The sequence below is a fragment of the Somniosus microcephalus genome, chromosome 6 (assembly GCF_052327205.1).
Source record: "Somniosus microcephalus isolate GS21.2 chromosome 6, FLI_Smic_1.0, whole genome shotgun sequence".
Classification (NCBI taxonomy): Eukaryota; Metazoa; Chordata; class Chondrichthyes; order Squaliformes; family Somniosidae; genus Somniosus; species Somniosus microcephalus.
In genome coordinates this window covers 116,880,032-116,900,567 of record NC_140992.1, presented here as the reverse complement: position 1 = coordinate 116,900,567, position 20,536 = coordinate 116,880,032, and positions in this window count along the sequence as shown.

Below are 20,536 nucleotides of genomic sequence, written 5' to 3'. Positions count from 1 at the left end.
GCAGCAGGCCAGTGGTAGGTTCGAGAAATAAAATACAGATACAGATGCCAGAAAGGGGTTTTTTGATGTTCTCCCAGGACCCAAACTGCAATGTGTGAAAACCTCAAATGAGTTGAAGGTTCTGTTTTTTGTGCTCTTGTTATTGTCGCCTTGTTTGTTTGCGCTAGTGTTGAGGGCTGTGTTTTGTTTGGATTCTAGTTAAAGTTAGTTCTTTTGCAAATGTCTGACTACCCGCCCATTTCGATACAAGCACTGACACCTCGTTTCCTCTCCGACACCTTCTTGTAGAAGCAGTAGTGAAGATAGTTGCTCGTACCCTATTTATATTACATGCTGAACTAAAATGAGGCAGCGTGACTCCATTGGAGACGGGTGGTGGGGGGATCACCACCGCCCTGGGTGATTTCATAACCCGCCACTTTTGGGGGAAAAAGCAAACGTTGGACGCAGTATGATGCCGTTTCTTCCTGCTTGTGAAGGGCTGAGCGCTCAGCCTGCCTATACAGGACAATTTAACATTGGCAGTAAAGTCGCAGCCACGAGTGCAGAGCCGCTATGCGTGTGTAAGATTTGTGGACGTGTAGTCGCTCTGGCATTGCAGCTGGTCTCCGAGTCTTGACCCAGTGTAAACCGTAGGAAGCTGATCTAGTGAACCCAGCAGGAAGGGCTTCACCCAGTCAGGGCACTGTCAACTGCTCCAACCATATCGATTCATAGAATAGTACAGCACAGAAAGAGGCTATTCCAGCCATCGAATCTGCACCGGCTCTTTCGAAGAGCAATCCAGTTAGTCCTACGTTGCCACTCTTTGCCCATATCCCTGCAATTTTTTCTCCTTCAATTATTTATCCAATTCCCTTTTAAATGCTACTATTGAATCTGTACCCACCACCCTGTCAAGCAGTGCATTCCAAATCCTAACCACTCATTACGTAAAAACGTTTTTCCTCATGTCGCCTCTGGTTCTTTTGTCGATCACCTTAAATCTGTGCCCTCTGGCTATCGAGCCTTCAGCCATTGGAAACAGTTTATCCTTATTTACTCAATCTAAACACCTCTATCAAATATCCTCTTAGCCTTCTCTGTCCTAAGGAGAACAACCCCAGCTTCTCCAGTCTATCCGCGTAACTGTAATCCCTCATCCCTGGAACCATTCCAGTAAATCTCTTCTGTACCCTCTTTTAAACCATGGTTTCAGGTTCTTTCCAGCTCTGAACCAGATCCATTTTATGCCTCATTTACCTTACATAACTCCTTCCATTCTGTTTATACAGTGCCCCTGATTAATTAACAACAAACGAGACCTCTTATTGACGGATTTCATGGGAAAATTGACAATTGGAACGTGGTCCCCAAAGCAGTAGTGAAAATTCCACGTAATAAAAATGGAATTTGACTTATTTAGTAACCGTATACTTGCAGACCTAGGGATTGTTTTAAAACAGCACCTCACGACTCCCACGTGCGCACTTAGTGCCAGTGTATCTCCATATAGACCTTCAAAGCCCATCGACGGCCCATACAGTCAAGCTGAGAGAACAGCCCGTGTGCCACCAGGCCCACATTGGCAGATGCAAGCTACGTGCTACTGACAGTCACTCTTTCAGAGGCAGCCTGAGAGCGAGTGCCCCCTGGTCAAGGGGAGGCCGAGAACACCCCCTGGCCAAGGGGAGGCCGAGAACGCCCCCTGGCCAAGGGGAGGCCGAGAACGCCCCCTGGCCAAGGGGAGGCCGAGAACGCCCCCTGGCCAAGGGGAGGCCGAGAACGCCCCCTGGCCAAGGGGAGGCCGAGAACGCCCCCTGGCCAAGGGGAGGCCGAGAAAGCCCCCTGACCAAGGGGAGGCCGAGAAAGCCCCCTGGCCAAGGGGAGGCCGAGAAAGCCCCCTGGCCAAGGGGAGGCCGAGAAAGCCCCCTGGCCAAGGGGAGGCCGAGAAAGCCCCCTGGCCAAGGGGAGGCCGAGAAAGCCCCCTGGCCAAGGGGAGGCCGAGAAAGCCCCCTGGCCAAGGGGAGGCCGAGAAAGCCCCCTGGTCAAGGGGCGGCCGAGAAAGCCCCCTGGCCAAGGGGAGGCCGAGAAAGCCCCCTGGTCAAGGGGCGGCCGAGAAAGCCCCCTGGTCAAGGGGCGGCCGAGAAAGCCCCCTGGTCAAGGGGCGGCCGAGAAAGCCCCCTGGTCAAGGGGCGGCCGAGAAAGCCCCCTGGCCAAGGGGAGGCCGAGAAAGCCCCCTGGCCAAGGGGAGGCCGAGAAAGCCCCCTGGTCAAGGGGCGGCCGAGAAAGCCCCCTGGCCAAGGGGAGGCCGAGAAAGCCCCCTGGCCAAGGGGAGGCCGAGAAAGCCCCCTGGCCAAGGGGAGGCCGAGAAAGCCCCCTGGTCAAGAGGAGGCCGAGAATGCCCCCTGGCCAAGGGGAGGCCGAGAAAGCCCCCTGGTCAAGGGGCGGCCGAGAAAGCCCCCTGGCCAAGGGGAGGCCGAGAAAGCCCCCTGGCCAAGGGGAGGCCGAGAAAGCCCCCTGGCCAAGGGGAGGCCGAGAAAGCCCCCTGGTCAAGAGGAGGCCGAGAATGCCCCCTGGTCAAGGGGTGGCCGAGAAAGCCCCCTGGTCAAGAGGCGGCCGAGAAAGCCCCCTGGCCAAGGGGAGGCCGAGAAAGCCCCCTGGCCAAGGGGAGGCCGAGAAAGCCCCCTGGCCAAGGGGAGGCCGAGAAAGCCCCCTGGCCAAGGGGAGGCCGAGAAAGCCCCCTGGTCAAGGGGAAGCCGAGAAAGCCCCCTGGTCAAGGGGAAGCCGAGAAAGCCCCCTGGCCAAGGGGAGGCCGAGAAAGCCCCCTGGCCAAGGGGAGGCCGAGAAAGCCCCCTGGCCAAGGGGAGGCCGAGAAAGCCCCCTGGTCAAGGGGAAGCCGAGAAAGCCCCCTGGTCAAGGGGAGGCCGGCTGCTACCAATGGCTCTGGGACAATTATGTTTACTTTCCAACCTTGGGACCAGAGTTAGCTCTATTGAGTAAATTAGATGTGAGAGTTCAATGTGAGACTGGGTCAATTCATCCAGTTTCTGGACATGAACTGATTCTAAGTTCTTACTCAGTTTTCTAACAAGATTATTTGGATGCCGACCAGTTTTTGCTGCCCTACATTACCCACTGTGAAAACCGAGATGGCTCATGTATCGCAATACAGTTGTACCTGCCTGACATATTCTGCATAACTGGAGCGCATGCTCTGTCACTACTACACCTTGTGCTTTAAAACCAGCTCCTCTATTTCGGTAAGTAGCAGCCATCTCATCTCCCCTGATTACATTGTGCAGTACTGATGTTGCACTGTGCGCCCCCTGCGTTGCGCTGTGCAGGTACAGGTTTTGCGCCATACAGTACTGGCATTACATACCACTCCTACCTGCCTTTTTATAACGAGTTAATTTCAAAGTGCTTTTCTTAAAAAAAATCATGATCCCAGAACCCCACAGCCCTTATCATCTGTGATTGACTAGCCAAAAATAAACGGGATGCCCCAGACTTTGTTAATGGATCCTCTTACTCAGCCCTTGCTTTTAAAGTGTCTGTGGACATGAATATACATACAGTGCGGGGTCAAGGAAAGCAATGATTTAAAACTTTCTGGTGCTGAGATTACACTTTTTTAACAGTGCACTTTGTGCATAAGACTGTAGGATTAGAGCAGTTATCTGCACAAGTCATCATGTACACAACAATAATACCAACACCGTGTGCATGCTCACAGGTCCAGGTACCGGAGTCGTTCCCAGCAGCAGCCAGCTCCCGCTGCTGCCCCATCCTCACAGCTTGTCACAGAAAGCATAAAACATTTCCTGTTTGGATTCACTTTGTTGCCCTTTTCTCATAATTTCAGTGTAGCTGCATATCCATGAAATAGATACTTGGCTGGGAGTTTCTCCAAAACATTAGTTCAGCTCCTTATTTTAAGAAATGATCACATTTCATAATTGACATTGGGACCTGGAGGGTTTGGCATGGAGTCTACATTTTTCAGAATAAAAGATAATGGCCAAGGCATCCTCTTGTTACACCATTCATGATGCTGGCTGATCCACTAGGATTCCAATAGTGGTGGAGGGGACTGGGACTGAAGCCTAGATCCTCGCGGCTTTTAATGCATAGCCATTGATTCACACTGCAGCTCCTTCGCATAGCACTGGAACAACATGAATTGTTCCCAAAAATTATGGAATGGGTGTTTGAGGTAATTGTTGAAAAATGCAGTGCAAAAACAGTTGTGTTTCCAACTCTCGTAAACTCTGTTCTTTAGTATGGGCCCCACCACGATGATACGATCCCTCGGGTGTGCAATGTGGTGTAATGAATATTCAGGTGATATGCCAGAAAGTACCGGAGAAGGCAGACAACATGTAGAGAACATGCCATTGTCTAATAACACATTGAAATGAAACCTAATCTAACATAGGAGCCTGCAGGAAACCAACAAAAAAATGTATTTAATAAAACCACCAACGCCCTCCTAAAGCTCCGGGTTTATGTGATGTAGTATACCACTGGTTCGAAACATAAGGACAAGGTTTCAAACATATGGCGAGGTTATATTCACATGGACAGATTGCAAACAGTTAGACAGGTTACATCTGCACAGGCAGGTTCGATACATGTGTGCATCAGTGACATTACACATCTCATGGAGGAGATAACCGTGGTAACTGCTCTCACAATTTAGGACATGTAATGCTCTTGGCACACTCCAGCTTGTACCATTTTTAATGTGTTTTGACCATGAAAGACATTCACACCCAAAAGCTTTCATGTGTGGTCCCGCCCGTGTTCCTCTCTCTTTCACTTGCACGCATTAACAATACAGTTCACGTTCGGTCCCCTGCCATTCCGGTAAAAGTGAGAAACACCGGATGCATCGCAATTACACACTATAGTGCACTCCCTTGCACGCCACTGGATCACTTTGGAAAGTTTCTGGGAGGGTGGGTTATGTGGAAGTGACAGGAGTCTACAGTGGGACATGGCTCCGCAGTGCATTGTTGATCCACTCCACCTCTCACGAGATGGCAGGTCATCTGAAACAGGAATATAAATAATTTTGCCTCATTATGTATCCTCCTTCAGATACAGAGCACTCGTGAATATCAGCTTATTTTCTAATTCCACCTCTCAATTACCCAGGCACTGGCTTTCGGAGAGTTTTATATTATACCACAGTATATTTAGGCTATGGTACATCCCTCTGTATTGTGCTAGGAAGATAATCTATCGTCACTAATACCAATCGTGACATGCTGCATAGTTTCAGCTGTGACCTGACCTGTCGCCCCCTCATTCAGATCCTGCTACCTCTACCACCCTCAACATACTTCTCACATCATGGTTTCTAGAATCTTTTAACAACGCCAGCTAATCTCTGACGTTAACCTGGCCTGTCCTTTTAAGGGTACTCCCTTTGAGGAAATTTGGCATGTTGTGGCGACGTATAGCTTTATCTTCCACTGCTGCTCAGGTTCTCAGTGGTGAAGAATGGGCTTAGCATGTCCTGAGGTTAGTGCAACTGCTGTTTGGTAAAGGGAACTTGCAGATTTCCAGTGTAAAATTTCAACTCCCAGGGGAAAAAAATCAAGAAATGTCTGGCTTTCTCTTTTTGTATACTTTTGCCACTTGAAGTGTGACTCTGTAGTGCAACAGACAAATACAGAATTTTTATATGAACAATAAATTATTCAAAAATTAAACTGCAGAGTAGCCAGTGGCTGAGAATTGGAGGTGGTGATTCCATCTCGAGCTTCCCACTGACCATTACTGGATTCTGACCATTACTGGATTAAACTGCCGCCTTGTAACGCCTACCAACCACCTGTTAATCTGTAATATATTGCTCACCACCTATTTCTTCATCTAACATACTTAGTTTTCTGCACCTAACACCCCTTTGCTCCTTCTTGCCTGTTGACATGTAAACCACTGAATTGAAACAGCTGCACCATCACAGTCAAATGGAGATTCAAGTGGTTCAGGGATTTGTGCAGTCCAGCGGGCGACCTATGTACTGAGGGCAGCTCCAGCCCACTCGCAATCCATAATCGTTTATGCAGTTTGTTTAATTGTATCACCCACTTAGCTGCACAAAAGGCCCTCAGTTGTGATGTACGCAACTATTTGGGAATACAGAACCTTTCCTGCCTCTGCTGTCTCAGCCAGATTTTAACCTGTGCTGGTTGCTTTGCTTCAGTTGAGGGGGCGCTGGGGCGAGAGTTAAGGGGTCACAATAAGTAACCTAAGGCCTGAACCAAGCTAAGGCAGACAGGAACCAATTCCTCGGTTCTCTATTGAGGCCTGTGTTCTCTTAAATATTCACAGTATCACTTCCAGTCTCCCCACGTACATAAGGAATGGAGATTTCTTATAAAGCAGTGGGAAAATCGAACTGAAAAAGAAACAAATGATCCTTTCCCATGGATATATCCATTGCGTTAGTCTGAAGTGTCACCCAACAGAGTAAGAAAGTTTACAGCTTGGTTGCAAGTAAAATGGACCATTTTTCCAACATGGTTAAGCTCACTGTGCGGCAGGAAGGTGTAAATGTACAGGCCAAGAAACCATGCCATGGTGAACTCTGTTGAGTCAGCAGGAGCCAGCTGACTTACATACGAAGATACAAAAACATTGGACAGGAAAAGAGCAGCTGGTCCATCCCGCCTGTCTCACACAGTTGTGATGCCTTATGCATCACGTCTGGAGACTTCCTATCCTCTAGGTGCCATGTAGTCTCCTTTAGAGAAGCAAAAACCCAACGACAATTGGGAGGGGGGGGATAAAACTGTAAAACCCTCTCCAGTCCCTCAACTTGCCGACAGTAGCCATTTTAGGTGCAGTTGCAGCAGTGAATGGCCAAGTTCTCGCTGTGTATTAAAAGAGTCTTTCATACAGGCTCTGTTGGATCCTCCGCTTTGTCAGATTGCAAGCCTGACATTCACTCTGATACTGGGGCAGAAATTCTGTGCTTGTGCCAGGCGCAGAGGCAATGGAAAACCGGGCTTGGACTCTGTGTGCCAGATTTGTGCTTGTCCCACTTTTCCAGTGGGCATGCGCAGGAGGCTTGGTGACGCAAGCCTTGGTAGTACAATTACTTGGGCCGCTGTCCTTGCTGCCCCAGGAATTCTGATAGATTTCACAATTGGTTCGAGGCCAGCAACGGCTTTATAAGCTGCAGCAAAGCACAATCCTGTAGGTGTACAGCCAATAGAAGTTGTGCCAAAATTATCTGTCCTAACCTTTTGATGAGATTAGTCCTCGTTTTGGGGCTGTGCTTTGACTTCCTTATTTTCTACCATTGCTGCTTTCTTAGCATTGAATCAGTTTGTTCCTGTTTGTTCTGCTTCAAATATGCCACTGCATTCAAAGTACTTTGACTGATCTAGGCTGTCCTCCTTACCCCCTGGCCTTTAACGGACTTCTGCCCCTTCTCGGTAGCTTCAAACTTTGCTGCTAACAGGAAGTGCAGGGGCTCCTGCCCAGGAAATCCCAGGCCTCCACACTCCAGGCACAGGACGTAGGAACAGGAGTCGGCCATTCAGCCCCTCGAGCTTGTTCCGCCATTCAGTTAAATCATAGCTGATCTGTATCTTAAATCCATTTACCCACCTTAAAGACATAGCCCTTGATACCCTTACCTAACAGAAATCTGTTCATTTCAGTCTTGTAAATTCCAATTGACCCCCAGCAGCCACAGCCTGTTGGGGGACAGAGTTCCAGATTTCCACTACCCTTTGTGTGAAAAAGTGCTCCCTGATTTCACTCCTGAATGGCCTGGCTCTAATTTTAAGACCTCGTTTTGGATCCCCCCACCAGAGGAAATAGTTTATCTACCCCATTGAATCCTTTTACATTTTAAACACCTCAATTAGATCACCCCTCAATCATTAAACTCAAGGGAATACAAGTCAAGGTTATGTAACCTTTCCTCATAATTTGACCCTTTAAGCCCTGGCATCATTCTGGTGAATCTGCTCTGGAGCCCGATGGGAGTGCAATAAATGAGGGCATAGCAGAGAATCCAGGCAATTCCTCTCTGTGCTGGCATTGTGACATGGAGTTTCAGCCCACTGTATGCAATTAAAATAAGTTTGGAGTCATGAGACTGTTAGCTGGGCTGTAACTGAACCTGGATTGCAATGATCTCTGTAATTCTGCCTGGACACTCATCCCAGCACCAATGTAATCCTCAGTTTCAAAACATCAAATAATATTTTAAAAATAAAAAGGAACAAAACTCTTCTACAGTCTGAGCAAGTCATTATTTTCTATATAACCTTTTCTGTGCTTGATCCACAATCATTAAAATGAGGAAGGAGTTGGTGGACTGGATTCCCCCACTCGTGCACAGCTGCAACATGATATACCTATCAATTCGTCCAATAAAAAGCGACGAGTTAGGAACGTAACTAAAGGTTTTTATTGACTAAATAACAGAGCCCACCCTCGTGGGTGATCGGGTCCAACAAGGAGGAATACCAGCCAGTCGACTACCTTTATACCTGGGCAGGTAGGTGGAGCCATGGGCGGAGTCGGAGGTGGTCAGCCCAGGTATAACAGCGCGACAAGAGGCGACCTCGTATCGTGATACAACAGTGATAACGGTGATAACAATACAACAGTGATAACTATAGTGTAACGATAAAAGTGGTTTACCACATTCACCCCTTGTTTAGATTTGAGTCCGGCGGGGTGAAGTGTACTACCAGTTCTGGTATGTCAGTCTGTCCGGAGGCCTCGTAAGCCTCTCCGATCGTCGCAGCGGCGGTGCTGCATTATCCGGTGTTAGTGCTGGTGTCTGCGTGGTCGGCGAAGGCTCGTGGGGTTCCGGCATGCCGTCTACCTGGGCTGGAATTGGGGGGGTGGTGGGGGGGGGTAAAGGTGGTGTCTCCGGAGTGCCCGAGGGTGCGAGGTCTCGTAAGGAGACAGTGTCCTCCCGCCCGTCTGGGTAAGCCACGTAGGCGTACTGGGGGTTGGCGTGCAGGAGGTTCACCCTTTCGACCAGGGGGTCTGTTTTATGGGCCCTCACGTGCTTTCGCAGCAAGACGGGCCCCGGAGAGGTCAGCCAGGTTGGTAGAGTGGTTCCCGTAGTCGACTTCCTGGGGAAAACAAACATTCGTTCATGGGGGGTGGCGTTAACGGCAGTGCAAAGTAGTGACCGGATGGAGTGCAGCGCTGTCGGGAGGACTTCCTGCCAGCGGGAGGTTGGGAGGCCCTTAGACTTTAAGGCTAAGAGGACGGCCTTCCATACCGTCGCGTTCTCTCTTTCCACCTGGCCGTTCCCTTGGGGGTTGTAGCTGGTGGTCCTACTTGCTGCAATACCTCTCGCTAGTAGGAACTGACGGAGTTCCTCGCTCATGAAAGAGGAGCCCCGGTCACTATGTATATAGTTTGGGAACCCGAACAAGGCGAAGAGGTCGTTCAGGCATTTAATGACCGTGGTACTGGTCATGTCTGGGCAGGGGAAGGCAAAGGGGAAACGGGAATACTCATCAACAATGTTGAGGAAGTACACATTACGGTCAGAGGACGGGAGGGGCCCCTTAAAGTCGATGCTCAGGCGCTCGAAGGGGCGGGTGGCCTTGATCAGGCTTGCTCTGTCCGGCCTAAAGAAGTGCGGTTTGCACTCGGCGCAGGTCTGGCAGTTCCTGGTTATGGTCCTGACCTCCTCGATGGAGTAGGGCAGGTTGCGGGCCTTAATGAAGTGGTAAAGTCTGGTGACCCCGGGGTGGCAGAGGTCGTTGTGGAGGGTCTGAAGTCTATCACTTTGCGCGCTGGCGCATGTAATTCGTGACAGAGCATCGGGGGGTTCGTTCAGCTTACCTGGCCGGTACAAGATATCATAATCGTAGGTGGAGAGCTCGATTCTCCACCTCAAGATCTTGTCATTCTTGATTTTGCCCCTCAGCTTGTTATTAAACATAAAAGCGACCGAACGTTGGTCGGTAAGGAGGGTAAATCGTTTGCCTGCCAGGTAGTGCCTCCAACGTCGTACCGCCTCCACAATCGCCTGGGCCTCCTTCTCGACCGACGAGTGTCGGATCTCAGGGCCCTGTAGGGTCCTTGAGAAGAAGGCCACCGGTCTCCCCTCCTGGTTAAGGGTGGCGGCTAGGGCGAAGTCGGATGCATCGCTCTCGACTTGGAAGGGGATGGACTCATCCACTGCGTGCATAGTGGCCTTGGCAATGTCTCCCTTAATGAGGGAGAAGGCTGCGCACGCATCCTCCGTAAGGGGGAAGGATGTGGACTTCATGAGGGGTCTGGCTTTGTCCGCATAATTGGGCACCCATTGGGCATAGTAGGCGAAGAGCCCCAGGGTTCTCTTAAGTGCCTTAGGGCAGTGGGGGAGGGGTAGCTCCATGAGGGGGCGCATTCTTTCGGGGTCGGGGCCGATGAGTCCGTTCTCTACTACACAGCCAAGGATGGCAAGGCGCGAGGTGTTAAACACACATTTCTCCTTATTGTAGGTGAGGTTCAGCCGTTGGGCTGTACGGAGGAATTTCTCCAGATTCACGTCGTGGTCCTGCCGGTCGCGGCCGCAGATGGTGACGTTATCTAGGTAGGGGAATGTGGCCTGCAGTCCGTTCTGGTCAACCATCCGGTCCATCTCCCTTTGGAAGACCGAGACCCCGTTGGTGACACCGAAGGGGACCCTAAGGAAGTGGTATAGGCGCCCATTCGCCTCGAAGGCGGTGTACTGGCGGTCCTCGGGGTGGATAGGGAGTTGGTGATAGGCCGACTTAAGGTCGATGGTCGAGAATACGCGGTATTGTGCAATCTGATTAACCATGTCAGATATGCGGGGAAGGGGGTATGCGTCCAGCTGGGTGTATCTGTTTATGGTCTGGCTGTAGTCGATGACCAGGCGATTTTTATCGCCGGTCTTAACGACCACGACCTGGGCACGCCAGGGGCTGTTGCTCCCCTCGATGATGCCCTCCTTCAGGAGACGCTGCACCTCAGAGCTAATGAAAGCTCTGTCCCCAGCGCTGTACCACCTGCTCTTGGTAGCGACGGGTTTGCAGTCGGGGGTGAGGTTAGCGAACAGGGAAGGTGGCGGCACCTTGAGGGTGGATAGGCTGCAGGTGTTACGCGGTGGGCGGTTTAACCTTCGCTGGTTGTCGACTGTGAGTGGGGGGAGGGGTCCACCGTATGCTAGGGTTACACTTTGGAGGTGGGATTGGAAGTCCAGCCCTAGTAGGACGGCAGCGCAGAGCTGGGGGAGGACGAGGAGTTTAAAGTTTTTATACTCTGTACCCTTAACCGACAAGGTCACAGCACAGTAGCCGCTAATGTCCGTGGCGTGGGACCTCGATGCCATCGAGATTCGGTTGCGCGTTGGCAGGACAGGGAGGGAGTAGTGGCTCACCGTGTCTGGGTGGATGAAGCTCTCCGTGCTTCCGCTGTCGAACAGGCAGGTCGTGGCGTGGCTGTTTACTTTGATGTCCATCATCGACTTGGACAGGTGGTGTGGGCGGGCTTGATCCAGAGTGACGGAGGCTAGCGTGTAGGTAAGCGAGTCGTTGTCGTCTGCGGGCGAGGCGGTCGTCGGGTCCGGGGGCCCGGTGGCAGTCGGGCGTGGTGGGTAAAATGGCGTCTCCCACGAGGTAGGACAAAATGGCGGAGAAGATGGCTGCCCCCATAACTCACATGAGGCACTATTGGGGTCGGTTGCCTTGATCAAAGATGGCCGCCCCCATGACTCACGTGTGGGGATACTGGCCTCAGTTGCCGTGAAAGAAGATGGCCGCCCCCACAGTTCGCATGAGGCACTGCTGGCCTCTGAAGATCCGCTCCTGCAGGCCTTAGAGAAATGGCCTTTCTTCCTGCAGGTTGTGCAGGTAGAGTTCCTGGCTGGGCAGCGCGACCTCGGGTGCTTCTCCTGGCCGCAAAAGAAGCAGCCGGCGGCCCGATCGCGGGTGCCCGATGTCGGAGCCGGTACCGGGGGTGGCGGGCCCGGTCGGGTCCGGGACGCCGACGCTGAGGTAGGTCCCGGGGGCGGCGCTGCGAAGGGTATTGCGGTAGGGGTCGGGGTAGGTCCCGGGGGCGGCGCTGCGAAGGGTATTGCGGTAGGGGTCGGGCCCGAGTCCCAGGGTCGCGAGCAGTACCTGGAAAACGCCTCCTGGTCCTGATGGGCCACCTCCAGGGAGAGAGCGAGGGCTTCAGCTTTGTCCAGGTCGAGGTCTTTAGCTTCAAGCAGTCTTTGCCGTGAGTAGTCGGACCGTAGGCCTTTCACAAAGGCATCGCGGATATTATCTTCCGTATTTTCAACAGCCGTCACCGCTTTAAAGTCACAGTTCCTGCCGAGTGCTCTTAGCGCCCGTAAAAATTCAGCTACAGACTCTCCTGGCTGTTGCGGGCGGGATCTTAGGAGGTGCCTGGTGTACATGTAATTTACCGGGCTGCGGTACTGCTGTTTCAGTAGGTTGATAGCGGCCTCGTACGTAGTCGTGTCCTGTATGAGTGCGTATACTCTCGGGCTCGCTTGGGCGTTCAGAAGTCTTAGTTTGGATCTCTGCGGGGCGCCGGATTCTTCCAGGTAGGATTCGAAGCAGTCCAGCCAGTGTTTGAAGTTGAGGGCTGCGTTTGCTGCCTGTGGGTTTAGATCCAGGTACGGTGGTTTGAGGGCTTGCAGCCAAGCTGGCTGGTGTGGCTGTGCTTCTGGGAGGGCTTCTGGCTGGCCAGTAGTAGACATCTTTAAAATTTAGTCAATAAAATTGATATACCTATCAATTCGTCCAATAAAAAGCGACGAGTTAGGAACGTAACTAAAGGTTTTTATTGACTAAATAACAGAGCCCACCCTCGTGGGTGATCGGGTCCAACAAGGAGGAATACCAGCCAGTCGACTACCTTTATACCTGGGCAGGTAGGTGGAGCCATGGGCGGAGTCGGAGGTGGTCAGCCCAGGTATAACAGCGCGACAAGAGGCGACCTCGTATCGTGATACAACAGTGATAACGGTGATAACAATACAACAGTGATAACTATAGTGTAACGATAAAAGTGGTTTACCACACAACATTGGGCCAGAAATTTGCGGCCAGAAGCGTGAGTACGGTCGGGGTACTCACGCATCTGGCCGTTGGAAATGCCGGCGTTCAGCAGGAACAGCGCATGCGGGGAACGCCGGCATTTCCAGACCCGAGGTCTATTCACAGCGCGTGCGACTGCACAGGCAGCGCTTGCGCAGTGAACTTTGTGGATTTCAATGATGGATTCAGTGAGGGTAAGTCCTTAGAAGTTACACTTGAAAAAAGCAAGTGTAAAGTTGTTCATTGGCTGCGGAGGAAGATATATTTTATCGTGGAGCTTCTGAAATGCAATATTTTTGTTTGGGAAAGGGAGGGAAGTTATTTTAAGAAATTTTAAGTAAGTTTTAAAGTTAAAATTTTTTTTTTTTTTTTAAAGGGTTTTCAGAACGGTAGGTACAAGGAGCAATTGTGGCTGTGTGAATGGAATGTGAGAATGAGTTATGTATGTATGTCCACATATATTCCTTTACGTATATGTATGTATGTTTTATATTCCTTTACTAATGTGTATGAATGTATGTTTTTAATTATGATTTTCCAATAAGTTACTTTCTCTGAAAGTCATAATTAAATAATACATTCATACACATAAGTAAAGGAATATATACATAACACGCAAAGGAATATATACAGACATACATACTTTCAGAAGCTCCACGATAATAAATATCTTCCTCCGCAGCCTCTGGAGCAACTGTACCCATGCTTTTTTCATGTGTAAGTTGTAATGACTTGACCTCACTGAAAGCATTAATGAAAGCGGCGAATTATACTGCGCACGCGCTGCCTGTGCAGTCGCACGCGTTCTGCCTCTGAACCCCTTCGTTCAGAGGACAGGAAATGCCGGTTTTCCCCACATGCACTGTGCATGCTGAAAACCGGCATTTCATCCAGCCAGATGCGTAAGTACCCCGACCGTACTCGCGCATTTGGAAGGGAATTACTGGGCCAACATTTTACATGTCAATAAAATGAAAAATTTAACAATTGCACGACTTGCCCCCTCGCATCTGCGACTGAGGGTCCAGGGAGGTGCATTGCGCAAGAGGTCATCATCGTACGTATCCTCACACTGTTCCCTTTGGGGAACTGTATGAAGTGGTGGAAGGATTTATGGCCGTGATTAACGCTCATTCCGTGACCGTAACCATCTTTGAACCAGCCATTAGGGTGGTTAGTCCTATGGCGGGAGGGTTTTACGGGCTCCCACAACCCATCTGAGGGGGGGGGGCCACCAACACCCACGGACGCAAGTATCCCGCTGGATGTCCACCCAGAATTTAAAGTTGGAGCTCCGACTCCACTTGCCGGGACTGTCTGGAGTGGGGTTCAAAACCCTACTCCTTCTGGCCCAGCGGCGGGGATGCTTACTGCTACGCAAAAGGCCCACTCCGCACAAAAGGTGACACCCATACGTTTCCTGCGCCTTTTCCCTCCCCGTGACTGGAGCCCTATGCTGCCATTTCACGTTGCTAATCGGATTGGGCCTTTGTCATAGCGGTAGGATCCCCGCCGCTGGGCCAGATCAGGGTAGGGTTTCGAACCCCGCTCCAGACAGTCCCGGCAAGTGGAGTCGGAGCTCCGGCTCTAAATTCTGGGTTGACATCCAGTGGGATATTTGCGTCCGTGGGTGTGGGTGGCCCCCCCTCCTTGTATAGCTTGTGGGAGCCCGTAAAACCCTCCCGCCATAGGACTAACCGCCCTAATGGCTGGTTCAAAGATGGTTACGGTCACGGAATGAGCGTTAATCATGGCCATAAATCCTTCCACCACTTCATACAGTTCCCCAAAGGGAACAGTGTGAAGACACGTATGATGACGACATTGCTAAATAAATAAATGGAATTTAAAAAATTCTTTTAGGGCTTTTAAAAGTCTTTAAATTGCTTTAATTCTCTTTAAAACTACTTCAGATTACTCAAAATAATGTAAACATTTTAAAAAGTTTATAAAAGTTACCAAAATCTTCAAAAAACTTCCAAAAACCTATTTAAACTGCTGCTTTGCATGTAAAAATGCTTAGCAGCTTGACAGAAACATTGGGGGCGTGTCCAGTGAAACTGAGACCTCAAGGGGCGTGTCTCACTTGCACTGCACGCTCCTGGCTTCGCGCTGGCTGCACTCCTGGGCGGCGTGACGTCATACGCTGCCCGGGATTCTTCTTTCTGTTTCAGCAAGTGCAGGCGTCCCTGGAGCTGATCGGCAGGAGCGCGGGGTAAGTGCAAAAATGGGGCTGCAAGCCCCGTTCAGCAATTTCTGGCCCATTCTGTTTTGGAACAGCAGATTTTTCTTTTCTTTGGAGCTGTGGGACTAGAACGCCTCTGACTGACGCCATTTATAAAGTGCTGGGTCTGACAGAAGACACCAGCCTGGTTCCACCAGAGGCTTTGCTACGAGTCGCCAGTGGCATTTTTGTTTAGTCGTGTTTTCAGCAGGTTTTGGGATTCATCTGGAATTACTGTCCTCACAAAGACAAAGGCAAAAGTGAGCGTACGAAACAACATCCTGAATAAGCTCACTAACACAAGATGGGGAACAAGCCTGAAAACACTGCGAACCAGTGCACTTGCTCTTTGCTATTCCACTGCCAAATACGCCTGCCCTGCATGGGAAAGGTCTACTCATGCCAAGAAGATGGATGCCGTTCTGAATGCAAGCTGACGATTTATCACAGGTTGCTTAAAACCAACAAACACCAACAGCCTATATATCCTGGCGGGTATCGCTCCCCCTGATATAAGAAGAATGGTAGCCAGCAAGAAAGAATGACTCCGTCAAACATCAGATGAGAGACACCCTCTGCATTATCATACACCTACACCCAGCCGCCTAAAGTCAAGAAAGAGCTTCATGAACAGTGTTGTTCCATTACAATCAACCTCATCTGAAGCCCGCATCGCCTTGTGGAAAGACTGGCTCGCCAGTCTTGAACAACCCCCAGCGATGGAAATTTTACTTGATGAAAGCCTTCCCCCAGGAGCTAATTGCAACTGGGCAACCTGGAAGTGCCTTAACAGACTTAGGACCGGTGTAGGTTGCTCCAAGGTGTCACTAAGCAAATGGGGATATTCAACCAGCCCGACAACTTGTGAATGTGGAACTGAGGCACAGACTATGCAACATCTCCTGCAATGCCCATCGTTAGAGGAACCCTGCACTGTTGCAGATCTTGCCGAATTCAACAACAAGGCACAAAAATGTGTCCAGTTCTGGCTGGGCTATGTATAGACTGTCCGTGGACACTATAAGAAGAAGACTGTCCTCACAGGAGTACAAAAAGGGCTCTTATTCTGAACCCCCTCCTTCCTTAAACAACACCATCTCATCATTTTATATAAACCTGTTGGAGCAGTGACCTCCCTTCCAACTCCCAGAGTGTACGATGGGGTGAACATGAAATTACCTAATGGTCTTTTCTCATCCTAGGTACATAACATAAGATAACATGAACAAATGGGCTGAGACTTGTCAAGCAACGTAGCATGCCTGACAAAACAGACAGCTGGAGAAGGGCCCTGAGCAGTTTTGATTGGCTTCTTACATTCCCTAATTGAGTCAGTAGATTGGTAACCAGGGCATAATGTCAGAGATAGAGGCCTAGAAATTGGGTTGGTAGCGCCGGCGCTGAGCGCCTAAAGAGACCTAGAATTGGGGCGAAGCCCTATGTTGGGGTGGACGCTATGAAGATAGCGACAACTCAGATATTGACTATACATTTAGCACCTGTGCTAAGTGTTTGCGTGCGCCCGCGAGCGCAAGCAGTTCATGACGTCATTTCAGTGTGCAACGCCTTCTAGGATCGCCTGAGCGCATATTGGGTGGCGCCCAGAGCCTTAGCGCCCAGCGCTATTAGTGACAGTTCGAAGGAGGGCTAACAGGCCCTTCTCGGAGTAGGGGGGCGCTATTTAAAGGGGACAGCTTTAGTTCAGAATCTTCTGCCACTTGGCCTGCTCATTGCGATCGTTGCTAGAGAGAGTTGGCGAGCTAATGTGGAGCGGAGTTCTGGGAATTTAGCTTTACAGTACTTGGGTCCTTCAAACCTGTCCGAAGCACTTGCAGCACTACACCTAAAAGCCTTTTGACCAACTGGCATCGGAATGAGAGTTTGTTTGGAGGGCGACGGCCTCATCGCCCAACACTGTGAAGGGGCAGAGAGATGGCGGGAGAGAGGGCCGGGATTGGCCAGAAGGAGATGGGGCAATGGAGGTCGGCCAATCCGACGGGAAGCTGCGAGGGTGTTTAGGCAGCAGGTGACAAGCCTTGACATGTCGGAGGAGCAGTGTTTGGGAAGGCTCCGATTCTGGAGGGACATTGTTACTGATCTGTGCCACCTGTTTGGTCAGGATCTGCAGCCGCGTGAACGCTGCAGAACCTCTCTGTCCGTGATCGCTAAACTGACTGATGGCCTCCATTTTTATGCCAACGGATCCTTTCAGTCAGCCATTGGGGACATAGCGACTGTCGCTCAGGTTGCAGTCCACTGTTGCATCCGGCAAGTTACAGAAGCCCTTGATAGGCGAAGGCGTCAAATCATGACCTTCCCTCGGACCCTGCACAAGCAGGCGGAGGGCGCGCAGGGTGTCGCTTCTATTGCGGACTTCCCCATGGTGCAGGGGTCGACTGACAGCACACACGTGGCTTTGAGGGCGCCATGCCATCATCCTTAGGACTTCCGCAACCGCAAGGGGTTGCACTCCCTCAACATGCAGCTGGTCTGTGACCGCCGCCAAATCATCATGGCAGTCACCGCGCATTTCCCAGGGTGCAGCCACGATGCCTTTATCCTGCGGTTGACCTCAGTTTGTAACCTTTTTGAGGGGCTGCCTCGAAGACGAGGCTGGCTTACTGGGGACAAGGGCTATCCTCTCTGGCCATGGCTGATGACAACACTCCGTGTGGCCGACACCCCAGCAGAAGAGCTGATCAGCAGCGGCCATCAGGCGACCAGGCACAGTAAACAGCACACTATTGGTGTTCTCAAAAAGCGTTTCCAATGTCTGGAACATTCGGGGGGGATCCCTGCAGTACTCGCCGCAGCAAGTGGGACACATCGTCATCGTCTGCTGCATGCTCCACAACTTGGCGAATCGACGCACCCAGCCAATTCCAGCTGTCCCTCAATGACCAGCAGAGCAGGCGGAGGAGGAGGAGTATGAGGAGGAGGAGGAGGAGGAGGAGGAAGAGCAGGCGGAGGAGGAGGAAGATGGAAGGGCTGCTGAAAGTGGAAGGGCCATACGTCAGAGGCTCATCTGGACTCGTGTCGAGACCCCTGTGGTGGAATGATGAGAGTCTTAACTCATGCGCACTTTGGATGTTTGAGGGCCTCTGAATGCCAGCATCACTGAAACTAGTCACATGCTGATGCACTATCAATTGCTACAAAAGACTGGAGATTGAGAAAGTAATAAACAGGCTTTTATTACCAAAGAACAGAGCATGCCTCTTGTGGTTGCCTGGTATCCAAAAGGGCTGGAGGCTTCTGAGCAGCGACCTTTATACCCAGCCATGAGGGTGGAGCCAGGGGCGGAGTCAGCTGAGGCATGCACAGACAAGTACAACAATATGCAAGAGTGAACAACAGTACTAACAGTGAACAACAATACTAACAACAGTGGTTTACCACATTCACCCCTTGTTTAGAATTGAGTCCGGCGGGGTGAAGTGCACTAAAAATTCGTGTACTGAAGTCTATCAGGAGGCCTTGTAAGCCGTCCTGAGCGTCGCAGCAGCGGCGGTGATGGTGCAGCATCCAATGGTGAACCCGGTGTCTCGTTCAGAGGAGGTGTAGCAGGTGGCGGACCCTGGGGCTGCTGCATGCCGTCTACAGGGGTCAGAGCATGGGTAATGGGAGGTAGCAATGGTGGTCTCTCAGAGGCACCCGAAGGTGCGAGGTCCCGTGCGGGGACTGTGTCCTGGGGGTAGGCAGGAGTAGCGGTGGGTGGCGAAGAGGGTGTTTCAGGAGCACCTGCAGGTGCGAGGTCTCGAATGGAGACTGTGTCCTCCCGCCCGTCCGGGTACACCACGTAAGCATACTGCGGGTTGGCGTGGAGGAGGCTCACCCTCTCGACCAGGGGGTCCGCCTTATGGGTCCTCACGTGCTTCCGCAGTAGGACGGGACCTGGAGAAGTCAGCCATGTTGGTAGCGAAATCCCCGACGTGGACTTCCTGGGGAAGGAGAACATTCTCTCGTGAGGAGTGGCATTGGTGGGTGTACAGAGCAGCGACCGAATGGAATGGAGCGCCGCAGGGAGGACCTCCTGCCAGCGGGAGGTCGGAAGGCCCTTAGATTTTAAGTTTAAAAGGACTGCCTTCCAGACTGTCGCATTCTCCCTTTCCACCTGGCCGTTACCCCGGGGGTTGTAGCTGGTGGTCCTGCTTGTAGCAATGCCTCTCGCGAGCAGGTACTGCCGAAGTTCGTCGCTCATAAAAGATGAGCCCCTGTCGCTATGGATATAGCTAGGGAAACCGAACAAGGCGAAGAGGTCATTCAGACATTTAATGACCGTGGTACTGGTCATGTCCGAGCAAGGGATGGCAAACGGGAAACGGGAGTACTCATCAATTATATTGAGGAAGTACACATTGCGGTCAGAGGAGGGGAGGGGCCCTTTAAAATCGATGCTCAGCCGCTCGAAGGGGCGCGTGGCTTTGATCAGGCTCGCTCTGTCTGGCCTATAAAAATGCGGCTTGCACTCGGCACAGATCTGGCAGTTCCTGGTCATGGTCCTGACCTCCTCGATGGAGTAGGGCAGGTTACGGGATTTGATAAAATGGAAGAACCTGGTGACCCCCGGGTGGCAGAGGTCATTGTGGAGGGTCTGTAGCCTATCAACCTGCGCGTTGGCGCACGTACCACGTGATAGGGCATCTGGGGGCTCATTGAGTTTCCCGGGCCGGTACAAGATATCGTAATTGTAGGTGGAGAGTTCGATTCTCCACCTTAAGATCTTGTCATTCTTGATTTTGCCCCGCTGCTTATTATGAAACATAAAAGCCACTGAACGCTGGTCAGTGAGCAGGGTAAATCGTTTTCCGGCCAGGTAATGCCGCCAATGTCGCACGGCTTCCACAATGGCCTGGGCCTCCTTTTCGACAGAGGAGTGTCGAATCTCGGGGCCCTGGAGGGTCCTTGAGAAAAAGGCCACGGGTCTCCCCGCCTGGTTAAGGGTTGCAGCTAGGGCAAAGTCGGATGCGTCGCTCTCCACTTGAAAAGGAAGGGACTCATCCACAGCGTGCATTGTGGCCTTCGCAATGTCTCCTTTTATGAGAGTGAAGGCTGCACAGGCCTCTGCTGTCAGGGGGAAGGAGGCGGACTTGATGAGGGGTCGGGCTTTATCCGCATAGTTGGGCACCCACTGAGCATAGTAAGAGAAAAACCCCAGGCATCTCTTCAGTGCTTTCTGGCAGTGGGGGAGGGGGAGCTCCATAAGGGGGCGCATTCTATCGGGGTCTGGGCCGATGACTCCGTTCTCCACTACGCAGCCAAGAATAGCGAGGCG